Consider the following 24192-nt stretch of genomic DNA (forward strand, 5'->3'; position numbering starts at 1 on the left):
CTGTTAGAATACAGTGATAATTTCACTTCTTTCATGTGTAAATCACAAAACTTTTTTTTAAAGTTGCCTTCTCAGGTTAGCTGTTAGCAATGGTGATAGCTAGACAATATGTTGAAGGTGTAACAGGGTTACATTGTACATTGTTCAAAAACTGCATGCATTCATGTAGAACTCTGAGCTCAAAAACTGCACGAATTTATGTAAAACTCCGTTATCTCACTTTTTGGATGAGAATCAAAAGGCATAGAGAGAGAACACAGGAGGCCAACACCTTCAACATATTGTCTAGATATCACCATTGTTAACAGCTAACCCAAGAATACAACTTAAAAAAAGTATTATGATTTACACATGAACGAAGTGAAACTATCACTGTATTATGACAGATGAAAGGCTAAACAGTTCAGTTACATCACACTGTAAATTTTTGCGATAAATTCTGTGTTATGATTGAGACCTACACTATCACCTGATGAAGGAGCGTCCCTCCGAAAGCTAGCGTGCTTCCAATTAAACCTGTTGGATTATAACTTGGTGTTGTGTGATTTTTAACTCGGTGGACAATAGCTGCTTTCCAGTCTGGAGGATTCTTTCCAGAATCTAACCAGCTTTGAAGAACAATCAGTAAATTCTTTCACTCGCTCTCCTGCCAACTCCTCAATACTCAGGTATGTAACTCATCAGATGCAGCATAATACCAACCTTAAGTCCAATAAGATTTTGAAAGACATATCTTTTATTCATTCTAATTACCTACTGTTCCTCATTTTCACCAATCACTCTGTACCCTTGTATTTCTGGAAGGTTCTTTCTGTATCATCGTCAGCGTGATGGACACAATATAATGTTTTCACTGGAGAGGTGGGTTCTGTCAGCCAGTGAATATATCGGAGGACTGCATCCAGTGATAATGGATATGTTAATCACGCCTGCCTGTAAAGTTCCAGAGTTAATCCAGTTGAATTCATCGTGAGCATCTGCACAGTCCTGTCACTGGTGTGAGGCTACACAGGATACCGAAGGAGGGGACACAGTGACCACCTCAATATTGAAACAAACTGGTTTCATACCTGACTCCTGGTCCAACTTAGACAAATGTCCCAGGAAATCCCAGGAAAGATATTGCACAGTCCTGCACCACCCGATTGATAGAGATTCCCTTCTGTGGAGCCCCATCTCCATTGGTTTAACATGGACCCAGACACTTTGTAAATGCAGTGTACAGAGGTGGGGTCACCAGACCCAACAGCTGACAATACAAACCTAAGATAAGCATCCACAGATACTCCACTGATTTTCCAATGAAAGGAATGGGTCAATTCCCCACACGGAATGTGCGCGCACTCAGTGTTGAAAACTATTTCCACTCCTGAGTTTCTCTTCCTGGCTGAGAAAGCCATTGCATCTCTGCACACTCCCACACTAACAGTTTCTCTCTCCAAAGAAGCCGGAGACAATGTAACATTATCTTTCTCTATATCTCAGCAACTATAAGGGCAGCACCAGTATGGCTAATGGATTTGATCATCACACTCAGAGAAGAGAGATACAGGGAACCTAACTCACTTTAAACAGGGACAAATCTAAATGGATGCAATATTCAGGAATATGGGAAAACGGGGAGATGTGAGAATAACTTGCCATTTTGTTTTCCTTTCAGTTCATCATCAGCAATCCCTTTGCTCACTTGTCATTTCCTTTCCTCTCTTTTTCTGGCCATTTTTCCATCCATTCAATTTAAACCTGCCCCCACCTCTCTCTCCAACCCAACCCTCCATGATACCAGGATAAATAATATTATTTCCCAGTTTGCTTTCAGTTGTGAAGCAGGATCACTGGACTCAAACTGTTACGTCAATCACGTATTGTCCTTGACTACGTAGCCATTTGTCAAGACAAAATGGAGCCAACAATTTTGTTGTGAGTCTGAAGTCACACTGAGGTCAGACTGGGTAATAATATTAAGTTTTTTGAGCAAAAACTATCAGTGAAATAATAAAAATAAATCTTTACGGTTTCTGGTTTCCATGAGTGCAATTAGGTTTCATTCCAAGTTTTGTCATTCGAATTAAAGCTCTGTCATCGGCTGTGGTAGGATTTTAAATACCGCCTTGGAGTCACAGCCCGTGCCTCTGAATTACCCGTCTAGTTACATGCTCACTCTGATACAGAGTACTTATTGCCTAGTCCGTATTCCCAAATTCCTGCTATAGACAGATGGCGGGGAAATCAATTTTTCTTCCCTTTTCTTCGCTTTCTATATTCATACAGTCATATCGCATACAAACACAATCTTTGATCCAACTTGTCCATGCCGGCCAGGTTTTCCAAATTACACTATGTCCATCTGTTTGCATTTGGCCCATTTGCCTCTAAATAATCCCCATTCACGTGTTTGTCCAAATGTGTTTTAAAATTTGGAGCTGCCAGTCTTCCTTTGGCAGCTCATTCCATAAACATGTCACTCTGTGTGTAAAAAAAAAGTTTCCTCTTCCTCCCTTTTAAATATTCCCTCTTCCAGCATAAACCAATGACTCTATGATTTAATTTTCCTATCCTGTGGAAAAGACCTTGACTTTTCACCCTGCCCAAGCCTCCCCTGATTTTGCAAATTTCTATAATGTCACCCCTCAATCTCCTACACTCCATCTGATACTAACTTCAAGAACAAGCACTTAAAGATCAGCCCTCCAAATTTGAAACAATATTAAAAGAGACAGGTAAACAACACTCAGCCCAAGCTTCATACTGTTATTTGTTTTCTTCTTTATATTACAATACTGAGCCAGCATGAAAATCTAACTAGTGCCAATAAGCCGTCAAGCACCTGAACGTCTTTGTCTGATGGTGGTGATCTCTACAGTGAAAGTGCATCTCTGGCCAGATCTGTATAATACCACATATTCAACATTCTCCCTCCTGGCCTCCCTATGACCTTATATGGTTGTTTCTTCTTTATGTTGCACTCAACAGAGAGAATCCCTTTCCCCCAGTCACATCTTAATTTAAACTCATTTTATATCATCTTCTCATTCACCACTGCTAAAAGCCTGTTTATCTTTTGCCACAACCTCTTTTTCCTGTCACCTACCCCCCCCCCCCCCCCCCCCCACCTCTGGCAAGGGACTAAAATACCCAGTGTCCAATCCTTTTCAGTTCTGAAGAAGTGTCACACTGGACTTGAAACGCTAACTCTGTTTCTCTGTCTCTGCAGATGCTACCAGACCTGCTGAGTTTCTCCAGAAATGAATAGGCATAGCACAAATTTTCAATTAAACAAATAACTATGAATAGTTAAAATAAAAATGCACAAATTGCTGTAGAAACTGGGAGGTTTGTCGAAGGGTCACTGGACCCAAAAGATGAACTCAGCTTTCACTCCATATGATGCGGAGAAACCTGCTTAGTATCTTCAGCAATTTCTGCTTTTGAACATTTTCCAAAGACGTATGTCGAATCTGCTCAAAAGCCCTGTCCAGCATGGAGCGCTGTACATTGGGAAGTGAAGAAAAACGCAAAGTGTACAGGTTCATTGGCTCTGAAACAACATGAGGCTGGCATCACTGACACGACAGAGGTCTTAATCATGGTCAGGGAGAAAAACAGAGTTAAAAAAACATTCACTTCAAACTCAGAGGATATGATAATGGGAAAGAAAATGATTCATATTAATAGTTCGCACATCAGAAACCAGGTGAGGTACTGAGTACAGGTCTGATGGGTGGATGGTTCTTGGTGTGAACCGGGGGGAAGTCTGTCGAATTGATTTGCAGATATTGCAGCTCACACTGGATTATCGTGTGATGCTGTAGATCACAGCAGCAGCTGCAGCAGAATTGCGTTCAATCACAATCCATAACTTTTCCCCAGTCTACCATTATCATCAAGCCGAGAGATGGTTCAGTGATGAATGTTGGTGAACATGCCAGAGTCAGAGTCATGTGTATCTAAACCTGATGACAACCCATTAAAGCTACTGAACTTGACTGGTTACATTATAAACAGCAGAACTACCATCTGGTGGAGAAGGGGAAATGATCCCACGACAACAGGTAAGATCTAAATTCTGCAGTCAAGGCACATCCAGTCATTATTGTCGATGGATTAATAAACAACGTACTGGAGGAGAGGACTCCACAAATATCCCGAGCCCTGTACTTCAGGGTGAAAGACAAGGATGTAGTATCTGCACCATCCTCAGCCAAAAGTGTTGAGTCGATAATCCACCTCACCCTTCTCATGATGCCCACAGAATCACAGATGCCAGTCTTCAACCAATTCGATTCGCTGCACGTGACATGAAGAAACAGCTGAGCACAATAGATATGATAACGGCAATGGGCCCTGACCCCATTCCTGCAACAGGAGTGAAGACGTGTGCTGCACAACAAGTCGTGTCACTGAGGAAGCTGTTTCAATCCAGCTCCAACTCTCACATCTGCTTGGCCAGGTGGAAAGTTCCTCAACTATATTCAGTCCCATAGCAAGGGAATGACTACAGTCTGACCATATACCACGCCCTCAGTCCCATCGCGATAGTATCATTGGTGAGAGTTCTTCTTGACAGAGCTGTCATACAGCACACAAATAATGTGCTCAGTGTGGTTTCCGATAGGTCCCCATGTGGAGATGGTGCTGTTGTACAAATGTCACTGGATTACTGATCCAGACCAGAATTAATCTCTGGCAGCTGGTGGAAGTTAAAAACAATTTACAAAATATCGAGACATAAAATCTGGTGCCAGTAATATTGACCTTGAATCTAATGTCCATTGTAAACATTTGTCCCTTCCCCAATGTACTTTCAGGAAGTGAATCTCCCGTGCTTCCTGGTCTGGCCTACGAGTGTGTCCACACACAGACATGTGATAGACTCTACAATGGTCTCTGAAACGGCCAAGCAAGACACTCAATTATATCAAATTACTGTGAGTTCTTAAAGGATAAAACTAGGCAGAACACTCACAACGAGCTTTGGAAAGGGGAACGGGAAACACAGTCCTTTCAGCCAGACAGATGCTGCCTTCCTAATGTTTAAGAGCTTGTGACAACAATGACAGAGCATTCCCGCACACTGCACAGAAACATCAGGAGGGAGTCGAAGGGTGGGTCAGTAAATTTGCAGATGACACGAAGATTGGTGGAGTTGTGGACAGTGAGGACGGCTGTTGTCGTTTGCAAAGGGACTTAGATATGATGCAGAGCTGGGCTGAGGAGTGGCAGATGGAGTTCAACCCTGCCAAGTGTGAGGTTGTCCATTTTGGAAGAACAAATAAGAACGCGGAATACAGGGTTAATGGTAGAGTTCTTAATCAGGTCGAGGAACAGAGGGATCTTGGGGTCTATGTACATAGATCTTTGAAAGTTGCCACTCAGGTGGAAAGAGCTTGTAAGAAGGCCTATGGTGTATTAGCGTTCATTAGCAGAGGGATTGAATTCAAGAGTCATGAAGTGATGTTGCAGCTGTACAGGACTTTGGTTAGGCCACATTTGGAGTACTGTGTGCAGTTCTGGTCGCCTCACTTTAGGAAGGATGTGGAAGCTTTGGAGAGGGTGCAGAGAAGATTTACCAGGATGTTGCCTGGAATGGAGAATAGGTCGTACGAGGACAGGTTGAGAGTTCTCGGCCTTTTCTCGTTGGAACGGCGAAGGATGAGGGGTGACTTGGTAGAGGTTTATAAGATGATCAGAGGAATAGATAGAGTAGACAGTCAGAAACTTTTTCCCCGCGTACAACAGAGTATTACAAGGGGACATCAATTTAAGGTGAAGGGTGGAAGGTATAGGGGAGATGTCGGGGTGGGTTCTTTACCCAGAGAGTGGTGGGGGCATGGAATGCGCTGCCCGTGGGAGTGGTAGAGTCAGAATCATTGACGACCTTTAAGCAGCAACTGGATAGGTACATGGATGGGTGCTTAATCTAGGATAGATGTTCGGCACAACATCGTGGGCCGAAGGGCCTGTTCTGTGCTGTATTGTTCTATATGTTCTATGTTCTATGTTCTAGAAGCACTGGCTCTGTACTGACATAAATACAGCACGATCTACATTAGTCCCACTTTCCGATACGAGGCCCATACCATGTATGTTATGGCACTTCAAGGTCACGACCATGTATTTATTAATGGTTGTGACGTTACCTGTGCAAACTGCCCTCTCAGAAAGTGCATTCCTGACCCCAACTGCCTCTTGATGAAAACCAATCCTTAAATCCTGACTAAACATCAAACCCTTCACTTTAAAATGGTACTCCCTTGTTCTTAGCCCTTTGACTGAAAGGAACAGCTGCTGCCTATCCATCCTGTCCATGCCCCTGGTAATCTTATCCTTCTGAAGCACGTTCATCTCAGCCTTCAATGCTTCAAAGTAAACCACCCGAGCTGATCTACTCCATCCAAGGGAACATCCTGGTGAATCTCCACTGCACCCTCTCCAGTGCAATCACATACTTCCTGTAATGTGACTCCCAGAACTGCACATAATATTCCATTTGGCCTAGCCGAAGTTCTACATAGCTCTTATAATCTGTGACTCCATGAATAAAGGCTATGTTTATGGTCACTATGTTTTTTCAACTTGTGCATGAACCCGTTTCATCACATTCAGGAATATGTGGAGAAGCACCCTCTGAGCTTCCTAGTATGCTGCTATTCATTGAGTTCTCCCCTGTCTGGTTCCTTCTTCCAAAGTACATCACCGCATATTTATCAGGGTTACATTCCACCGGCCATTGATCCACCCATTTGATCATTCCATCTGTATCTTCCTGTAAGAAAGGCCTTCCTTCTCACCGCCAACCATACAAATAAACTTTGTGTCAAACGCCAACTGGTTTATCACACTCACCCCAAACCCCTCCATATTCACACCTGCATCATTTATGAATATTACAAAAAATAAGGTTAAAAATCACACTACACCAGGTTATAATCCAACAGTTTTATTCAGACGCACTAGCTTTCGCAGCGCTGTTCCTGCATCACGTGATTATGCTCTTGGAAAGGTCGTGCCTCCAAATAAACTGTTGGACTATCATCTGGTGTTCTGAAATTTTTAAACTTTGCCCAAGCCAGTCCTGCACTGGCATCTCCGAATCACAAATAATATGGGACACAGCACGGATATCTGTGGTACACGACTGGATACTGGTCTCCACTCAAACAAACAGACTTCTACCAGCAGACATTCTGTCTCCGATCACTAAGTTGATTTGCATGTAACTTGGCAAGTCACTAATGAATCCTACCTGTTCCCTGGTTATTCTGTTCCACTTGACATACCAGTAGAATATCTGGGATTCTCCCTAATCTTGCCCTGCCAGCAGGTTTCCATGTCGCTGTGTTCGTCAGTCCCCTTCAAATAAAGAATTGCCTTCTTATTGCAGTCTGAAATTCTTTACCTGCCAGTATTTGCCTTAAATGTAGAGTAGACAGCCAGAGAAAACTCCTGTTTATTTCCACCTTGTCAGATGTTGAGTGACTTTTCTAAATTTCACTATGATCACTTCTCATTCTTTGAAACTCGAAAGAACACAGGCCGAGTTTCCTCAATCGGCAATCTCACCACCTGAGGGATTAATCTGGAGAATGTCCATTGCACATCCTCCGTGGTCAGTATATCCTTTCTCAGATTGGGTCACCAACACTGGACTCAGTACTTTATGTACAGTTTCAGTAGCAAGCTGTGAAACTGTTTCAGCATGACCTTCCGACTATGTTCTGATTCTCTTAAATGAAGGCGAACCTGACTTTAATTTTCCACTTCCATATATTTCTCCAATTACCATTCACATTACTTTATTTATGAATTCACTGCATGAGTTCTTATTAAAAGCCTTCTGAAAATCGAAATATGCCATTTCTATTTTGCAATAAACACGTTCAAATCATTCTGAAGTTTGTCAAGGATCAAGACTCTGTCAGACTCTGTCAGAGTCTGATTCTCTCCAATGTTGCTGTTAATTTCTAAATATCCAATATCACATCCTACATAATATATTCCATCAGTTTACCTACAGATGTCAAGTTAATTGGTCTGCAGTTCTCCACACTACCTCTTCTTCCCTTTGCAGATGCTTGAATCCCTTCCATTCATCTCCAATGCTTGGAACACATTTACTAAGTTCCGGCCTCTGCAGAATGTACAGGAAAATAAAACAGTCATCGACAGCACAATTAATGCGTCTATTGCTGATTTATTTCTAATATTTTGATACGAAGTACAACTGGCTCATCAGACATAGCAATGCTCAATCCAGCTACAATACTACTATGCTAGCCTTCAACTATTACCTTGTGACTGATATGAATTGACTTTCTGTCTTTAGTTCCACAAGTTCCATGTGATCATTTGGTATTACTCAGCGATTTTATGGATCTTCCTCCTTGATGACAGATGCAAAGGAACTGGTTATTTTCTTGGCCATTTCCCTGTTCTCCTCAATAACCTCTCCTCTCCTAATTACGAAATTCCACATTTGACCCTGTTTTTATTTTGTTTTATTTGCAATACAGATTGTAGATTCATGTAGTCTTTGTGTTCTTCTTTCACAGAATCCTTAAAAGCCCACAGTGAGGAAAAGGCCTTTTGGTTCAGCAAGTCCACCCTGCCCCTCCGAAGAGAAACCACACAGACCCATTCCCATCCAATTCTATATTTTGCGACCTAATCTACACATCCCTGAACACTGCGCAAATAAGCATGGCGAATTCACCTAACCTGTGTGAGGAAATCGGAGCACCCGGAGGAAACCCACGCGGACAAGGAGAGAACATGCAATCACCACAAAAACAAATTTCTGAGAATTCTCTGGTTGCCACAATGTCTAAAATTCTTCTAAGCTCACATCCTATGATTAATATAATCTTCAATTTAATCTTCATGAAGTCACTTGCCCTTTCTTTGGTGATTCTACCTTAAAGAAATAGACACATTTTTCAGACATTGCAGGATTTCTATAGATCTCCTGGTCCTGAACAGGTGTATCCAAGAACACAGCAAGAGTCGAGAGAAGATATTGCGGGGGCCCTGGCTGATCTTTTTGCATCACCGCTGTCCACGGGGGAGGTCCCAGAATACTAGAGGGTCGTGAACGTTGTACTCTGGTTCAAGAAGGGCTGCGAAGAAGAACCTGTAAACTATAGACCAGTTAGCTTAACAACTGTGACATGTAATTTTCTTGAGAAGGTTCTGAGAGATAACATATGCATACATTTGAAAAGACACGGTTTCATAAGGAGCAGTCAGCACTGTTTTGTGCATAGGATATCATGGCTCACAATTCTTTAGCGTTCTTTTGAGGAAGGGAGTTCAAAAGGTGGTAGGGTGGTAGACGTAGTCTATCTAGATTTCAGAAAGGCCTTTGATAAGATTCCACATGATAGGCTGCTCTGAAAGGTTCGATGGCATGGAATTCAGGGGGATCTGGCAAATTGGACACTCAATGTGCTTGATGGGAGAAAGCAGAGGTTAATACTGAAAGGATGCTTTTTGGATTTGAGACCTGTGACTAGTGGAGTGTCTCAGGGGTCGGTAATGGGCATATTACTGTTTGTTATCTGTATACTTGATTTTGGATGAGAATGTGCAAAGCATGATTAGTAATTAGAATGATGACAATAAAATAGGCAGTACAGTGAACAGTGAGAAAGGTTATCAGAAATTTTAGCAGTACCTTTATCAGCTGGGGAAGTGGGCCGAGAAATGGCAAATAGAGATTAATATAGATATATGTGGAGTGTTTCATTTTGAAAAGTCAAATCCAGGTTGGAGTTTCGTGGTGAATGTTTGACCCTGAAGGAGGGTAGAGGAACAGAGGGACCTTGGATCTCAGGTCAGTCGTTCTCTGAAAGTAGTTGTACGTAGACAGGACAGTGAAAAAGGCTTTTGGCACACTGGCCTTCATCAGTCAAGACATTGAGTACAGAAGTTGGCGAGTAATATTGCAGTTAGACAGGACGCTGGTGAGGCATGCACTTGGAGTATTGTGTTCGGTTTTGTTCACTTCGCCATAGGAAGGATGTGATTAAACTGGAAAGAGGACAAAAGAAATTTACAAGGATGTTGCCAGTACTCGACGGTCTGAGTTGTAGGGAGAGTTTGGATCGGCCAGAACATTATCCTTTGAGTGTAAGAAACTGAGGGGAAATCGTATAAAAAAGTATAAAATCATGAGAAGCATGGATAAGGTGAATGCACTGATTCGTTTTGTCAGTTTTGGCAATCAAGGTCTAGAGGACATCAGGTTAGAGGTGAAACAATAAAAAGGATCCTGAGTGCCAACTTTTTTATGTCGACGTTGGTACACATATGAAATTAGCAGACAGCGGTTTGGTTGAGGCATGCACATTAACAACGTTCAAAAGGCTTTTAGACAAATACGTGGATAGGAAAGCTTTAGAAGAATAAGGGCAAGGGCAGGGAAATGGAATGAGCAGGATGGACATTTTGGTCGCCACGTCCCACTTTGGTCCAAAGGGCCTGTATACAAGCTGCAGGGCTCCATGGTTCTATGACTCTAACAGCCATTGCGTGTTGACCACTTCATATTCAAACATTCTATATTGTATGCAGGCGCTGTGTAGAATACAACATATTAACGTCTCTAGTCCTCAGAGCTAGGTTACTAATGAGTCCTTCTCACCACACACCTCCAAATCCAAAATAACCTGCTGTCTTGTTTGAGTCACAATATAATCTTTAACCAACCTGATATATGCTTATGGAATTTATTTTTCACAACATTAGCAGTCACTTAGTTAACGCAGTTTAGATGCAATTTGAGATCATTCAATAATACTGTAGCACCCACAATATTTGCATCTCTAATTTCCAGAGTATACAATGCACAGAATTTGCACGAGAGCATTGGTTTAGATGCATAATACACCAATGCTTGCTTCTCCTTCCTATTTGTAAGATCCACCCAAACGGATTGTGTAGAATCTGAGGGACAGGGTCTGTGGTCGTATTAGTGATAGTCCTGGACAAGACATTCGGGGAGGGTCACCTCAACACTGACATGATCTGAAGAAAGGACCAGCATCACAGGACAAGTATCAATATCCTCCCCACTCTGTCAGGTTAACTGTCACCATACTCTCTCTGCTCCCTCACACTCACCCTGTTATAGCACCTACCCCATAACAAGGCTCACACTCTATCTCCAAATGAGGCTCACACACTACCACTCTCATGTTGAATTCAGCACCCTCCTCACCCCACTCCCACCCCGCACGCTCTCTCTCCCTCCACTATACTCCCAACACTAATAACCTTGCATGGATACAACACTGTGGACTGACTCCCTCCTGACACCTCACCATTCCTCCTCCCCCTCCACCTGCACCAGCACTAACAGCGGGGCCACACACTCCCACCATCACTCCCTCCCCCTTTCTCCCATTCCAGGAGAAAAAGGACTGTAATAGGAGAGAAAGGGCCAAACCAGTTGGTGGAGCACCCGATATCTGATCCCTCCTCCACCCACCCCCCCAACCATGTGGGAATGACCCTGGTATGAGCCGGAGTGGACCGGGACGCGTCGTATGGAGATTCCGTGACATCCATGTCCCTCTAACGGAGTAAAAAGTAATGTTTAGTGAAGGGCAATTCGCACTTTAACCACTCTGTCTGTTCTCACAATTTTCTCTCCCCAAAAAACAACAAATATCTCACTGCAGAGAGATACAGACACAAAAATATTCAGAGACTTATGTAAACACGCTAATATACTGATACTCGCAGTACGTACACGGAGTTAGAACTGCACACAAGTAGTGGCATATGGAGACATAGACAGTCGCACACAAATAGGCTCAAGCACAAGTAAAACGCACAGGCTAATACACAGATCAACCAATGTCAGCACATAAATACACAAACACACAGACACATGAACAAACACACACAAGTGCGCATACGGAAACACAGAGACCCAGACACTCGTGCTTATAAGACAGAGATAGATAGGTTTTTGATGAATAAGCGTGTCAAGAGTTACAGAGAGCGGTCAGGAGAATGATGTTGAGAAATCTATAAGCCAGTATTAAATGGCATTCAGAGTCGATGGGCCGAATGTCCTAATTCTGCGTTTTTAATGCTAATGTGGTGTCATACTATCAGTTATTCTCTTCCTGGGACTGGAGCAGAGAATGAGTTTAATAAATATTTGATTGAAAAGTGTCAGTGGTCCTATTGGACAGGTTTAGAGGGCTGAATGGTTTATGTCTATGCCTAATTATTCTGGCCTTGTGTTTCAAAAGAGGTGGCGATTTCATGTTAGGTTAACACAGTTTAAAATAACGGGTCCCACACTGATATAAGTTCACCCTATTACACTTTTTTATTGTACTATCTGTAGGGTCCTCATTCTCAGGGAGCAGTGAAGATTCAGTTTTTGAAGATATTCAAGACTGAGCTCGACTGATCTTTGCTGGACAGGACAGTCAATATTCATTGGGAACAGACAGGAGACGGATGGTCAAACACAATCAGATCAGTCATGAGCATTCTGACTGGTGGCAATGAATGGCCAACTGCTGCCCCTATTCAATGTGTTGTTCCCTCAATCCACCTCGATGTGGTTACAGGGATATACTGCTGCCGTTACCCCATGTATTGTGCCCTGCATCCGCCCCTCGAAGCTGGGACAGAGATAGGGGACCACCTCATTCAGCCCGTCATTATCATTACCATGAGACTGAAGGAGACCATTCTGCCTCTTTAACGAGTTACAGAGAAAAATGGAACGAATCATTTTAGCTCATTGAGTACATTTTACTGCACAACAGGCCATTTAAACTGCCCGAACTGCTACACAGGGAGCGGTTGCAAATAGTCAATAGAAAGAAGAGATAAATGCTTGTTTTCACATTACAAAGCTGTAACTGGTGGAGTGCCTTAGAGATCACTATGGGATCATCAACGAACAACATCTGTATCAAAGATTTGGAGGAATGGCCTGAATATACCAATGCCCAATTAGCTCAAACACCAAGCTGGTCATCCAGTATGTCATCAAATGGAGGTTGTGTGTCATCAATATGATATAGGAAAAGGGAAGTTAGTGAGCAAACCTTCAGCAGATATAGCATAATGTGAGTTGTCAATTTTGGATGGAAGGATAAAGCAATGTAAAACAATTTAAGTGGAGAGAGAATAGAGAACTCTGTGATAAAGATGGTATACATAATCCTGGTACATGAATCATATGTAGTTAGTCTGCACTTGCAGTAAGTGATTTGAAGCTAAGTGGAATGATTGTGTTTCTGTCAAAGGGTACCAGATTTGATCAGGAATGTTTTATTCCATCTGCACCGGTAAAAGTGAGGAGTGCATTTGCTGGTGATCAGAGTCGAACAGTGTGAGGCTGGAAAGGCACAAGCAATCAGGCAGCATCCGAGGAGCAGGAGAATTGGCGTCACGGGTATAAGTCCTTCATCAGGAATGTGCCCGAAACATCGAGACTCCAGTTCGTTGGGTGCTGCCTGACCTGTTGTTATTTTCCAGAATCACATTTTTCGAATCTACATCTGTATGGGCATTGCTAAGACCACATATGACATTTTATATGCAGTTTTGATCCCTTAACCTAAAAACAAGATAATTGTTTTAGAATCTTATCAAGAATGGTTGTTCACATTTTCCTGGAGTGAAGGCCTTTGTTCTGAAACATTATCAGTTTTGGTCTTATATGAGAAATCTTTTTGAAGCATACACAATTTCAAGAAAAATCAGCTGGATACACATTTTCTCTTCTTAGGGACACTAAAACTATGGAATAAATGTTCAGAATAAAATTATTGATTTTCGCACAGATATTTTGAAGACGTCAAACGATTTTTAAAAAAAATAACCATATGCATACCTTCATATTATCAAATTATAAAGCAGGAATTTTCTCTTTTTTTGCTAATGAAAGGCACTGTGTATAACAACAGCAATGATGCACTTCCATGTCGTCCATTATTATCCATTCCAGAGGATTTTTATGATGAGCGCACGCGGTCCAGTTTGGTGTTCAGTTGACATGATTGCATGTTTCAACACAGAGAGGGAGAACAATGTTTCCTGCCGGAGAAGCAGCAACCGATTGATCCCTCTCTGATATTTTGTTCCACCTGACAACAGTAAATCCCTGACTCACCGCTACCTGATGAGTCGTGGAGAATTCCTGTTGAGAAAGTCATTGGAATCTCCCTACCATCTGAAACAAAGGGAATTCAGCTAAATCCAACTATTCTGGTGAGGAATCGCATTGCAAGAAACTTTTCTGAGCAGAATGGGTGGCACGGTTGCTCAGCGGTTAGCACTGCTGCCTCACTGAACCAGGGTCCCAGGTTTGATTCCAGCCTCGGGCGACTGCCTGTGTGGAGTTTGCATATTCTCCCGGTGTCTGTGTTGGTTTCCTCCAAGTGGTCTGGTTTCCTCCCTCAGGTCCAACAATGTGGAGGTCAGGTGAATTAACCATGCAAAATTGCCCATCGTGATGGGTGCATTAGCCAGAGGGAAATGGGGCTCTTTGGAGGGTCGGTGTGGACTTGTTGAGCCGAAGGGCCTGTTTTCACACTGTAGTGAATCTAATCTAATAACTTCAGTGGATAGAATAACATTTGGTCAGTCTGTCATCTATCCATTTGTTATGAGTTCAACTATTATGACACTCCGGAAAGCTCTCATTTTTCTATTTTGTCCTAAGATGTGAATGAATGTGTGTGTGTGTGTTTGACATTTTTCTAGAGGATGAGCCAGGCTAACATTTATATCATTAGCCATATCACTAAACTTTGAAATTTGTTGTAAAAAGTGGAGGAGTCTGACTGCAAAAGGAAACACTGACCCTGAAACATTGATTGGAGCACGAATTCTAAAAGGGTTGTTCAAGTGGGAATTCCCTTCCCCAGAAGTTTGTGGTGCCTGGATGTTTACATTTATTTAAAGCTGTTTCTGTTAATTATTTGATAGATAAGCGAATGTAGGAAAAAGGTGCACGTACAGAAGAAGTACTGCTGAGACCACAATCAGATCAGCTACGATCTTAGTGCGAGACAGAGCCAAGACAAAGTCCCTAATGGCCCACTTCTGCTCCTCAGTCCGATGTTCCTATATTCCATTCAGCCCCTCACAGCTCCTGCACAGGAGTAGATGGAGGCCACTTGCTCGAAATACCTGGTCCACAGTAATCCAGCTCCTTCTGTCCCTCACAACTGGCACGCACAGTTTGTTGTGGGGTGAAAAATGGTAATTCAAAACCCAGGCTGGGCACAAAAGACGCCGCTGATCTCTTTATATAGTGTCTCCTCTCTGCAACTTCAGCCATATGAGAAAAGCCATTGAGCAATAACATCGCCTTTATTTCTCTCACCATGGCTGCTTCTTCACGTGAGAGAGAAAGTGACTGAAGAAATTATGAGTCAAATGTACGTGAAAATATGGAGGAAAATTCTTGTCCTGTTTCATTCTGACTCAGTTCTGACTCAGAATGTATCAATGACAGCTATTCATTCTGACCAGCATGGTTATTTATTGGAATTTGGTGCTATTATAATTCTGGTGAAAGCAGAAACACAATGGTGTGGATTCAGTTCCACTCTGGAAATTTCTCATCCATGACTTTCACCGCATGTAACCTGATGAGGTCACATGTCACCCCACTACAAAATGTGCAGAGGAGCCCCAGAGATTATCGTGGTGGGTAATTATACCGTTGTGCTCCACATTCACGGGGTCGAGTCATACTCTGGTTGCTAATTTTATGCACCGCTCTAGCAGGTTTACTTTGCACAATCACGTGATGAAGGAGCGTCGCTCTGAAAGCAAGTGCGCTTCCAATTGAACCTGTTGGACTATAATCTGTGGTTGTGTGATTTTTAACATAGTTGATCTGATAATCTTGAATTCCTCTCTGTTCACTTAGCTTGACAAAGTTCCATCATCTTTCTGATTAACTATCTGGCACTGTTTGAAAATACCCAACAACACTGTCTCAACAGCGGTTACTGGAAAATGCCACAGTGTCTTTGACCCCTGAGCAAATAAATTACTCCTCATTTCTGAATTAAATGGGCAATATCTAATTCCGAGATTATGTCCTCTGGTGCTCTCCTCAGAGCATAGGGCAAGCCACCTGCCCGAATCTACCCTGTCAAGATCCCACGAATATTGAACGTTTATAATTGTTATTATGTGATTATAAAGTTCCGCTCCTCCTCCTTTGTTTCAAGGAGAATAATCCCAGCCTAACCAACCATTCCACGAAGTTCTACTGTATACAGAGTTAGCAACATGTTTTTAATTCTGCGCTGTCCCTTACAGCGTCTTTGCATGTAATGAAGGCAGGTGGAGAAGTTCCGGTGAGGAAACGGGTTGAAATTTCAGTCGCAGACGGGAATTCGAACTTGAAATCAGAAAGCAATTAGAATTGCATTGATCCACAGATGGAGCAAATACAGCGGAGATAATTCTGACAAATGAGAATCTAATCATATTCGATTGACATTCAATGGCTTCAATGTAACTGAATTCCTCCGTGTAATCTCCCTGGGAGCTAGTATTTCGGAGAAATGGAACCTGAACACCCATATAAAGAAGTTGGCGACAAAAACATGTCCGTTGGTCGACTTTGTTTGATTATTAACTCAACTCTAGTCTCCGTGAAGCCTACATCATCCGCAACGCACAAATTAGATGTTTAAGTGAGGGGGAGTGGGAGGAAGCAGCCAGTGCAGGGACCCCCTGCGGTCTTTCCCCTCAAGAACAAGTATACCGTTTTGGATACTTGTGGGGGAGATGACTTACCAGGGGCAAGCAACGAGGTTCAGGCCTTTGGCACGGAGTCTGGCCCCGTTGCTCAGAAGGGAAGGGTGGAGAAAGGTAGAGCAATAGTTCTTGGGGACTCAATAGTGAGGGGTACAGATAGGCGGTTTTGTGGGGGCGACAGAGACTCACGATTGGTATGTTGCCTCCCAGGTGCAAGGGTACGTGATGTCTCTGATCGTGTTTTCCGGGTCCTTAAGGGGGAGGGGGAGTAGCCCCAGATCGTGGTCCACGTTGGCACCAACGATATAGGTAGGAAGAGGGGTGAGGATGTCAGGCAGGCTTTCAGGGAGCTAGGTTGGGAGAGTTAGAACAAACAGAGTTGTTGTCTCTGGTTTGTTACCCGTGCCACGTGATAGAGAGTCGAGGAATAGGGAGAGAGAGCAGTTAAATGCGTGGCTACAGGGATGGTGCAGGAGGGAGGGATTCCGGTTTCTGGACAACTGGGTTTCTTTCTGGGGAAGGTGGGACTTCTTTAAAAAGGATGGTCTACACCTGAATGTGAGGGGCACCAGTATCCTTGGGGGGAGGTTTGCTAGTGCACTTTGGGAGGGTTTAAACTAACTCCGCCGGGGCATGGGAACCTGGACTGTAGCTTTAGGGTACAGGACCTTGAGTGTAGGGAGGTTATGAACAAGGCAGCAATCTCGAAGGAGGGTGCCTGTAAACAGAAGGGTGGCTTGAAGTGTGTATACTTCAAAGCCAGAAGTATAAGAAATAAGGTAGGTGAACTTGCAGCGTGGGTTGGTACCTGGGACTTCGATGTTGTGGCCATTACAGAGACGTGGGTAGAACAGGGGCAAGAATGGCTGTTGCAGGTTCCAGGGTTTAAATGTTTTAGTAGGGTCAGATATGGGGGTAAAAGAGGGGGAGGTGTGGCATTACTGGTCAAGGATAGTATTACAGCGGTGGAAAGGACGATGGAGGAGGACTTGCCATCTGAGGTAGTTTGGGCTGAGGTTAGAAATAGGAAAGGTGAGGTCACCCTGTTAGGTGGTTTCTACAGGCTTCCTAATAGTCCGAGAGAAGTAGAGGATAGTATTGCGAGGATGATTCAGGAGAAGAGTGAAAGAAGCAGGGTGGTTGTTATGGGGGACTTTAACTTCCCAGATATTGACTGGGAAAGCTATAGCTCGAGTTCGTTAGATGGGTTGGTGTTTGTCCAATGTTTGCAGGAGGGTTTCCTGACACAATATGTAGACAGGCCAACAAGAGGTGAGGCTATACTGGATTTGGTTCTAGGTAATGAACCAGGCCAGGTGTTAAGACTTGGAGGTAGGTGAGCAATTCGGGGAAAGTGACCACAACTCGGTGACTTTTACTTTAGTGATGGAGAGGGATAAGTGTGCACTGCAGGGCAAGAGTTATAGCTGGGGGCAGGGAAATTATGATGCGGTGAGGCATGACTTAGGATGTGTGGATTGGAAAAAACAGGCTTCAAGAGAAGAATACGAATGATATGTGGATATTGTTCAAGGAACAGCTACTGAGTGTCCTTGATAAGTATGTACCAGTCAGGCATGGAGTTAAGGGTCTTGTGAGGGAGCCGTGGTTTAATAAGGAATTGGAATCCCTTGTGAAAGGGAAGAAGGCGGCATATGTAAAGATGAGGCGTGAAGGTTCAGTTGGGGCGATTGAGAGTTATAAGGTATCCAGGAAGGATCTAAAGAGAGAACTAAGAGCAGCGAGAAGGGGACATGAAAAGTCCTTAGCTGGTAGGATTAGGGAAAATCCAAAAGCTTTCTATAGGTATGTCAGGAATAAAAGGATGACTAGGGAAGGTATCGGTCCAGTCAAGGATAGTAGTGGGAAGTTGTGCGTGGAGGCGGAGGAGATTGGAGAGACACTAAATCAATACTTTTCGTCAGTATTCAATCAGGACCAGGACATTGTTGCTGGTGTGAATATTGAGTCACAAGTGATTAGAATGGATGGCATTGAAGTATGTAGGGAAGAGGTTTTGGGAATACTGGAAAGGATGAAAATAGATAAGTCTCCTGGGCCTGATGGCATTTATCCTAGGATCCTCTGGGAAGCTAGGGAGGAGATAGCAGAGCCATTGGCCTGGATTTTTATGTTGTCATTGTCAACGGGAATAGTACCAGAAGACTGGAGGATGGCGAATGTGGTCCCCTTGTTCAAGAAGGGAGTAGGGATAGCCCGAGTAACTATAGGCCAGTGAGTCTGACTTCTGTGGTGGGCAAAGTCTTAGAGAGAATTGTAAGGGATAATATTTATGAACATCTGGATAGGAATAACGTGATCAAGAATAGTCAGCATGGTTTTGTGAAGGGCAGGTCGTGCCTCACAAACCTTATTGAGTTCTTTGAGCAGGTGACTAAGGAGGTGGACGAGGGTAAAGCAGTAGATGTTGTGTATATGGATTTTAGTAAGGTGTTCGATAAGGTACCCCATGGTAGGCTAATGCAAAAACTACGGAGGTATGGCATTGAGGGTGCATTAGAGGTTTGGATTAGGAATTGGCTGGCTGGAAGAAGACAGAGGGTAGTAGTTGATGGTATAGGTTCATCTTGGAGTGCAGTTACTAGCGGTGTACCACAAGGATCTGTTTTGCGACCATTGCTTTTTGTTATTTTTTTAAAAGATCTAGAGGAGGGGCTTGAAAGCTGGATGAGTAAGTTTGCAGATGACACAAAAGTCGGTGGAGTTGTCGATAGTGAGGGAGGATGTGGCAGGTTACAGCGGGATATAGACAAGTTGCAGAGCTGGGCAGAAAGGTGGCAAATGGAATTCAATGTAGCTAAGTGTGAAGTCATTCACTTTGGTAGGAGTAACAAGAAGATGGATTACTGGGCTAATGGTAGGCTACTTGGTAGTGTTGATGAGCAGAGGGATCTTGGTGTCCATGTACACAGATCTCTGAAAGTTGCCAACCAGGTAAATAGTGCTGTGAGGAAGGCATATGGTGTACTGGGCTTTATTGGCAGAGGAATTGAGTTCCGGAGTCCTGAGGTCATGTTGCAGTTGTATAAGACTCTGGTGCGGCCTCATCTGGGGTATTGTGTGCAGTTTTGGTCGCCATACTATAGAAGGATGTGGAGGCATTGGAACGAGTGCAGAGGAGGTTTACCAGGATGTTGCCTGGCATGGTAGGAAAATCGTATGAGGAAAGACTGAGGCACTTGGGGCTGTTCTCATTGGAGAAAAGAAGGTTTAGGGGAGATTTGATAGAGGTGTACAAGATGATTAGGGGTTTAGATAGGGTAGACACTGAGAACCTTTTTACCGCTAATGGAGTCAGCTGTTACAAGGGGACACAGCTTTAAATTAAGGGGTGGAAGTTATAGGAGAGATGTTAGGGGTAGATTCTTTACACAGCGGGTTGTGAGTTCATGGAATGCCCTGCCAGTAGTAGTGGTGAACTCTCCCTCTTTATCCTCATTTAAGCGGGCATTGGATAGGCATTTGGAAGTTATTGGGCTAGTGTAGGTTAGGTAGGATTCGGTCGGCGCAACATTGAGGGCCGAAGGGCCTGTACTGTGCTGTGTTTTTCTATGTTCTATGTTCTATTAACAAAACTCTCTCCATTTTCCTAGGTGGGTGCAGCTTCAATGCCACTGAAGGAACCGGCCACCCTCCATGACAATGCAGTCACTTAACTGTAAATTGTTCAACACCTGAATATTTATTCCCTTAAGTGCTAAGGCACAATTGCAGCAGAGTGCACCACACAGAAGATTCACTGGAGTAAGTCATTCAGGTTTGTTGACAGAACCTTCAAAGTTCAAAAACTGTAGCGACTATAAGTACAGGTTTGAAGATGCACTGACACTTCCAAATTTGCAAATTACCCTCCAAGGCACAAAACAGTATGACTTGGAGAGGGAAAAGTGGTAAATTCATTGAGTGGTGAAATAGTTTGATGGGCAAAGATTTATACTTCAGCCCTCTATCTTTCATCTTTAAATTTTTTTAAAAATGTAGATTATTGCATGGACCAGACTTGCGCTCATTCCTTTAGTTATTTCCTAAACTGGCCGTTGCAAAAGATAGAATATCATGTACAGTCTGTAGTCAACAATAGAAAGTATCCAAAAACCTCTCGAACAACTGATCTCCTTGTCGAACAATCTTCCGGGATCTGCGAATGTCCACTCCAACATCTCTTTGCTCCTGTACACCACTCAGAATCCTCACTGTTATTGTTACAACTCCCCAAATTCACTACCACTCATTGGTCTGGATTCAATTCCATTCGCAATTTTTCCTTCCCACCTGATGGATACATCCCTGTTGTCCCTGACATTATTCATCATAGTTAACTTGACGACTATTTATCGTCAGTAAGCTTGTAAATCATGACTCCTAAAAAAAGTTTAAATTATTGATCTACATCAGGAAACAGTGATACTTTACTCGGAACAAGCATCCAAACATGGTTCCTTGCTGCATGGGATGAACAACTGCCATGTTTCAATCTCCAAGAGTTGCTAGCCCAGTATCTCGCTACTACAATTTCAGATGACGCAAAGATTGGTGGAGGAGCCAGAAAACATAGGGGACTGTCAAAGAATGAAGGGGAATATAGATAGACAGAAGAGTTGAGCGAAGAAGTGGCAAATGGATTTCCATACAAGCAAATGTGAGATGATAATTTTGGGAAGTCTAATTCCAGGGCCAAGTATACAGTAAACAGAAGAACTTTGGGTAAACTTGATGAGAAGAGAAATCTGGGAATTCAGGTCCTTTGTACCCTGAAGGTGACTGCACAGGTGGATAGAGTGGTCAAGAAGGCTTGCCTTCACCGGATAGGGCATTGAGTATTCGAGCAGGCAAGTCCTGCTAAAATTGCACAAGAGTTTGGTTCGGCCGCGTTTAGAATACTCTGTCCAATTCTGGTCGCCAAATTAACAAAATTATGTGGACGTTTAGGAGAGAATACGGAGAAGGTTGACGCAGATGTTGCCTGGTATGGAAGATGCTCCCTCTGAAGAGAGGATGAGTAGGTTACTTTTGCTTTCATTAGAAAAAAAAGAGATTAAGAGGACCGGATTGGAGTCTACAATATCATGAAGGGTTCATGATTTGGAGGTGCCGGTGTTGGGCAGGGGTGTACTAAGTTAAAATCACACAATGCCAGTTATAGTCCAACAGATTTAATTGGAAGCACACTAGCTTTCGGAGCGATGCTCCTTCATCAGGTGATAGTGGAGGGCTCAATCCTAACTCAGAATGTATAGCAAAAATTTACAGAGTGATGTAACTGAGATTATACATTGAAAAATTGATTGTCTGTTAAGCCAATTTTTCAATTTTTCAATGTATAATTTCAGTTACATCACACTGCAAATTTTTCCTATACATTCTGTGTTACAATCGAGCCCTCCACTATCACCTGATGAAGGAGCATCTCTCCGAAAGCTAGTGTGCTTCTAATTAAATCTGCTGGACTATAAACTGGTGTTGTGTGATTTTTAACTATGAAGGGTGCAGTCAGGATGGATAGAGATAAGCTTTTCCCAAGATGAGTGATTCAATAATGAGAGGTCACGCATTCAATGAGAGAAGTGAAACGTTTAAGGGTGATAGACATGGAAATTATTTTACACAGAGGGTGGTAGGTGCGGGAATGCGTTGCCAGTCGAGGCAGGCATGGCAGATTCATTACAGGTGCGTCTGGACAGATGCATGAGTCAGTGAGGAGCAGAGGGATACGGATGCTTAGAAATTGGGCGACGTGTTTAGACAGTTGATTTGGACCGCCTCAGGCTTGACCGTCCAATGGGCCTGTTCCTGGGCTGCACATTTTCTGTATTCGTGGTTCTTCTTTGTTCCTACCAACTGTGGGTTACAGGTGAAGTAGTGTTACTTCTGCAATCATTACTACTTATGCAAGGTAAATGAACTCACATCAGTGTACAATTGTTTTAACCAAGATCTGAGTCAACAAGAATGAAACCTATTTGAAGGAAATATATGATTGTTTTCATATTAGCTAAAATGTGCATACAAGAATGAAAGGAACCTGCAAACAATGGTATATGGTAGTGTCAAACAGATATTGTGCTGTGAGGATGTAGGTTAAGCCAGATATGCTTGTACAAGCAATAGTTATAAGCATTTGTTTCCCATTTCTGCAAAAACAGAAAACAAACCCCAATTGAAAGGTCGTAATGTTCAATATGGTTGGGGAAGGGAGGAAACGTCACAAGTGGGGGAAAGAGATAGCAGTGAAGGAGGATATATCGAACAATTGAACACAGCCTGGATGTAGTGAAAAGGCCAAGTAAAACCTGTACTTTTCTATGCACAAGGCCGGATAAGGCAATAGAGAAACAATAATAATGGGCATTGGGTTTGGAGTAGTGAATCCTCAGTAATGGCTACACACTGCCTGTCTATTTCAAGCACCACGCTTGCAGGGTATATAATAAACATACTGATTGCTTCAGATCTTGTCTCACACTGAAATTATTGAAGTGAGTGGGCTTAGTTTCTCATAATTGGGGATTGTCCGGGTTATTATTCCATCGCTGGGGGGAGTGGCTGGCCCTGGACACTGGGAAGATACCTCCTATTCACAATTGAGGAACGGTTTCTTGTCCCGGTTTTGTCCGCTCCCTTGGGCGACTGGTACGAATCCCAGAAGAGAGACATCTGAATCAGACAGTGAAAGGAAGTCGATAAAAATATGGAAATTTGTGCACAGACCAACGTTAGAAAACTGACATTTAAGTATTAATCTGGTGGCCGGGAAAAGTGGTATTTAATCACTGAGGGACTGGTCAGGGCCCGAGAAATGGGGAGTATACAGAGTAAATCGAACTGTCACGGAGTAAAGGAAGAAAATGTCCCTGTTAACATTCGTCCTGAAAGTCGTTGTGGAGGATGTTAAGGAAATGGACAAGTAAACTTGTACAAGGGAAAAGATAAAGAAGAAAATGATAAATATTGTTGTTTTGTATGGACTAAAAAAATAATTCTTCATCAAGCTGTCTTCTGGCCAAAGTATGATTCAAATAAGGATTGGGTATGTCAGTGTTTAGATTTGTATGTGAATATAAAACAAACTTTTTAGTCAACAAGAGGCGGACTATGCGTCCAGTTGAAAGAGCAGTTTGGGAATGATGGTAGTAAAGACAAAGGATTCCCCTCTGCCCCACCCAGTCCCTGGGATCCTTTTGCCTGCTCGCACCACCCCCCCCCACCCCGCTTCGTACCATAAAATGAGGTTAGGTGAAAGTGGGGAAGGAGGAGAGACAGACAGACAGGGAAAGGGAACGGATGACCCACAAGAGGAAAACGAAGGGTTGGTGGACAGAGATGTTGTTGTTCCCGACCTTAACCGCAATAAAAGGAAGGGAAGATAAAGTAGATTGTAGAGGAGGCCTCTGGAGTATCTACACGAAAGCCTAA

General features: G+C 43.1%; 1 long non-coding RNA gene across 1 annotated transcript in view; it reads left to right on the top strand.

The window, feature by feature from the left end:
- LOC132815941 (uncharacterized) overlaps window positions 1-24192 on the top strand; it is a 119642-nt gene that overhangs the window by 51232 nt on the left and 44218 nt on the right. The window lies entirely within an intron of this gene.

The sequence above is a fragment of the Hemiscyllium ocellatum genome, chromosome 5 (genome assembly GCF_020745735.1).
Source record: "Hemiscyllium ocellatum isolate sHemOce1 chromosome 5, sHemOce1.pat.X.cur, whole genome shotgun sequence".
Lineage (NCBI taxonomy): Eukaryota > Metazoa > Chordata > Chondrichthyes > Orectolobiformes > Hemiscylliidae > Hemiscyllium > Hemiscyllium ocellatum.